Source organism: Dioscorea cayenensis, chromosome 19 (genome assembly GCF_009730915.1).
Source record: "Dioscorea cayenensis subsp. rotundata cultivar TDr96_F1 chromosome 19, TDr96_F1_v2_PseudoChromosome.rev07_lg8_w22 25.fasta, whole genome shotgun sequence".
NCBI lineage: Eukaryota > Viridiplantae > Streptophyta > Magnoliopsida > Dioscoreales > Dioscoreaceae > Dioscorea > Dioscorea cayenensis.
In genome coordinates this window covers 17,395,862-17,400,637 of record NC_052489.1, presented here as the reverse complement: position 1 = coordinate 17,400,637, position 4,776 = coordinate 17,395,862, and the positions used below count along the sequence as shown (strand labels likewise).

Sequence of the window (4,776 nt, the reverse complement as noted above, 5' to 3'; positions counted from 1 at the left end):
AATTCCACACGCCCGTGTGTTTTCTCTGGATGCCTTAGAAAATTCTGCAGGCTCTGCAGAAAATTTCTGAACATGTTTACACACTTAGAGCCTGCCCCAATATGCAATTTATACCAGTGAAAAACATGAGAAATAGATCAAATGATCAAAACTTTGCCAAATTCACATGAAAACACACGATGAACTTGAAAACCCATGATAAAATCACAGCAGAAATATAAAACATCAAGACACCAACACTCAACAATTTATTCAAGCAACACTAAACTACCAAATTAAAAAAACAATAAACACTTGGGTTGCCTCCCAAGAAGCGCTTGTTTAACGTCACTTAGCTTGACGTACCTTGTCTTACCTCACGGGGGCTCATAGATGAAAGTTTCCCTCTTACCCATGGCTTGCAAACATGATGAGAAAAATCTCTTGAGGGTAGAGGATGAATTGTCGGGCTTGGGACTTCCTAACAATGATTCACCCAATTTGTTCGGTTCACGCACGTCTCCAACAGTCTTGGAGTGTTTCCGGTGGCGTCTCCTAGCCCTCTTCAATTTCCAGAGCACCTTCTTCAAGATCCCTAGGGTAGATGGTACTTCTTCATTGTCCTCCTCTTGGTCGAACAAGCCTTCCAATGGATCTGGATTGAACATTTCTTGCATGTATTCATCAACAATCTCATCAGTAGTGTCTAGAAAATACAAAGTATTATCGAAATCAAGAGAATGCCGCATAGCTTCAGCAAGGCGGTATGTGAGCTTATCATCTCCAACTCTCAAAGTTAGCTCTCCACCGTCCATGTCAATCAATGCCTTGGAAGTCGACAAAAATGGCCTAACAAGTATTAAGGGTACATCCGCATCCTCATTGACGTCGAGCACTATGAAGTCTACAGGAAATATATACTTGTCTATCTTGACAAGCACATCTTCGATGATACACCTAGGATATCTCACCGTTCGATCCGCCAATTGCAAAGTCATCCGAGTAGGCCTAGGCTCGCCCAAGCCTAGCTTTTGAAAGAAGATGTTTGGCATGACATTGATACTGGCCCTGAGTCTGCTAATGCCATTTCTTCACCTAGATCGCCAATATTACATGGAATGATGAAGCTTCCCGGGTCTTTCTTCTTGTTCGGCATGTTCTTTTGCAAAACCGCCGAGCAAGATGCATCTAAAATCACTAAAACACTCTCCTCTAACTTCCTTTTGTTGGTTAACGAGTCTTTCAAGAATTTTGCATACTTAGGCATTTGAGCTAATACCTCAACAAAAGGAATATTAATGTGGAGTTGTTTGAACAAACTTAGAAACTTATTGTACTGTTCATCTCCTTGGTCATTCTTCAATCTAGAGCGATAAGGGATTCTTGGCTTCAGAGGTGGGGTGCCACCTCCTTCTCTTTGCTTGCTCCCTTCTCAACCTCTATAACCTCGGGTGCGTGTTCATTTGGCTTCTCACTCAGAAACTTACCCTCAACCTCACGACCACTTCTTAAAGTGATCACCTTCACATGCTCTCTAGGGTTGGTCTCGGTGTTACTCGGCAAGCTTCCTTGTGGCCTTTCTGATAAGGACTTCGCAATCTGTCCTACTTGATTTTCAAGATTATACAAAGAGGCTGTGTGGTTATGAAGTGTAGCCTCAACTGATTGGAACCTTGTATCAGATGATTGCACAAACCTAGTTAAGGCCTTCTCCAAATCATTCATTCGGGTCTCCAAACCAGAAACTCTATTTTCCATGTTTGGGGCTTGCTGTTATTGTTGGAAGCCCGGTGGCCCCATGGCCTTTTGTGGACCTTCGTTGCTCAATGAGAAATTGGGATGACTCTTCCAACCCAGAATGTAAGCATTGCTATATCGATTTCCTTGATTCCTCATGCCACTACCCATAAAATCGACAATCTCAACTGAGGATGCATCACCAATAGAGATCGGGCAATCGGAGGGAGCATGTCCTCCACCACACCCGGTACAAGTAGTCACGGTCGCCAATCTATTCGAAGTTAGGAGATCTAACTTCTTACTCAATGATTCCACTTGAGCCGCCAATGAGGTTACTGCATCTATCTCATGGAGGCCGACCACTTTCTTCTTCTCCCTAGCATTCCACTGGTAGCTGTTTAACCCTATTTCTTCAATTAATTGATGAGCCTCACCGGGGGTCTTGCTACCTAAGGTACCTCCTACTGCTACATCCAAAAGTTGCTTTGTACTCGGATTCAGACCGTTGTAAAAGGTCTGAACAATCATCCACTCCAGGAATCCGTATTGCAGGCACTTTCTTAGGAGCTCCTTGAACCTTTCCCACGTCTCAAATAGAGACACCAATTCCAATTGTAAAAAGGACGAGATCTTATTCCTAAGCTTTGCGGATTTTTTGGGAGGAAAATATCGGGCAAGAAAAGCTTCTACCATCTCCTCCCATGTGGTAATTGAGGCCTAGGTAATGAGTGTAGCCACTACTTCGCTCTCCCCTTTAAGGATAATGGGAAGGCTCTCAACTTGATTGCATTATCCGTCACCCCATTTATCTTCAGCATATCACACACCTCGAGAAAGTTCTCTATATGACTATTCAGATCCTCATTGAATAAACCATTAAACTGTGCGGATTGCTACAACATGTGAATGAATGCCGGCTTCAGCTCAAAGTTCTGAGCTGTAATCGGAGAACGCACAATACACGATTGTGTCCCCAATATTAAAGGTCTGGCATAATCAAATAATGTCCGCTGCTGCTCATTCTGTTCTACCATATTTTCAGATTCTTCTACTTCCAAATCAGCTAGATTAGACTGTTCTTGCACAGGTTCTTTCCCTTTTCTTCTCAGTATACGTTCAAGCAAGGGATCTCCATCAATCACTATGGAGGGGTTCCCTTGGGTCATAACCTGGAGCTGCACCCAAAATGAAAGAAAAAAAAATTAGAACGATGATAGAATCAGAAAATATGAAATAGAATTAATAAATGAATAGCTAAGAAAACAAAGTGTAAAGTATCTCTAAACACCTACTCCCTGGCACTTCAAACATCCGTATATGCGTGTAAACCGCAAGTGCACAGGTGTCGAAGTAATAATCCAAGAGGAGTTGGTATCGTATCCACAGAGAGTAGGGAATAAAGACACTTGAGTTGTTTCTTAACTAATGTGGAAGATGAATAGTGATAAATGTAACAAAATATGAAATAATGAAAATAAAAACAACAAGATAGAAGGCACAAGTAAAGGAGAAGGTAAGGCAATCGATAAAGATGGGGTACCCAGATATTGATCTGCCTAGAACAATTGTTTCAAGTGCAAGAACACTCTATTATACTTCCTAATTGATGCAACAATGAGTCATGGAAATCCTTAATTACATGATCCCAAATCTAAGGTCAACCGTGCCTAACTCTATGCATGTCCTTGAGGAAAGATTGAATAACCTCTCAACCTCGCACTCGCATAGATTTACAATCAGCTCTAGGAATTCCAAATGATAAACCCTAATCCTATGTATAGACCAAACCCTTTGGTCCAAGTGAAAGATCCCTAGCCACAATTAAGCTCTAAATGCTAAAATCACTTCAACGCTTCACTCAGTTGCATTCACAACTAAGCCCCAGCGGAAGATCATCCCTTAGCCCATTCACTCTACTATGGCCGTAAAGAACTCTTGGAACATAGAGGTAGGATAGATCACATTGGAGGGGAAAGGGGACGCTCCTCTACCACTTCACTCACCCTTTCAACCCTCTCCAATCTAGCTTTGTCTAACTCTCATGGTGTGTCACTCACTCACAAGAGTTGCCAAGAAGAACTCTCAACCCTAGTGTCACTCTAGGGGAGCATTCATACAATCAAGTCTCCAAGATTGGAACTCACAATAAACATCAATTAATTGAAAGTATAATAAAGAGGTTCAATGAAACGAATACATCCTAGGGTTCACAAATACCCAAGTACCAACTAGGTGTTTAGCTCTCCATGGAGCTAGATGCAATCAATGAAATTAAATGTAAAAACAAAGTATCTATAGAAAACCCCCTCGTTAGTCGCGGTGATGGTCTTGTGGAGAGTCCTCTACTCGTCGCAAGGGACCCTTTGTCCGGCCTAGGATACACCTCACCGGATTGGTGCCGACGAAAGCTCTCCCACTAACCTTCTTCCAAATAGCGCTCGATGTTGGAGCCATAGAACTTCTCCAAAGCCCTAGCCAATACCTCTCAAAACCCTAGCTGCCACTCTCTCTCAAGCTGGGAAAAAGATGGAGAAAAGAATGCTGAAATCCGGACTGAAATCGGCTTTTAAAGGGATGGAATCGGGAATCCACACGCCCGTGTAAGCGCCCATGTGGATTCTTCACACGGGCATCTGGAATTTCCACACGCCCGTGTGGATTCTCTATTTTCCTATTTTCTTGCCCGGCTGTGAGCAGTGTTGGTACATTATTCTTGCTACAGTACCCTACTATAGTACCTGCCAGAAATACTCCCAAATCCATGCTTTCATCAAGGTAATGCAAACGGGCACACGTTTACGTCACGGATCGCTTAGCTTTTTCAATAATGGATATGCTGGTGGAGATTATGTTCTATATGCACAAGTCGGAATGCTTGAATATGACTGCCCTTGTGCCCCTCTAAATAGTTATGCTAACTCGAATACGAGCAGGTTGGCACACATTCCCGCATCTCGAACCCGACCTATGTCTTCGCGTTTGAACCTTAGCAAGATTTCCTCCAAATTGGTGCATTACGACCCACATAGGCTTCTTTCTCTCATAATCGGTCTCACA

The 4,776-nt window shown here is 42.8% G+C and overlaps 1 non-coding gene across 1 annotated transcript; it reads left to right on the top strand.

Annotated features, from left to right (window-relative positions):
- The first annotated feature begins 2,257 nt into the window (after window positions 1-2,257).
- On the top strand, window positions 2,258-2,364 carry LOC120250900. Its single transcript, XR_005533231.1, has one exon. It is a non-coding gene; the product is annotated as a small nucleolar RNA R71 (small nucleolar RNA).
- The last annotated feature ends 2,412 nt before the right edge of the window (window positions 2,365-4,776 follow it).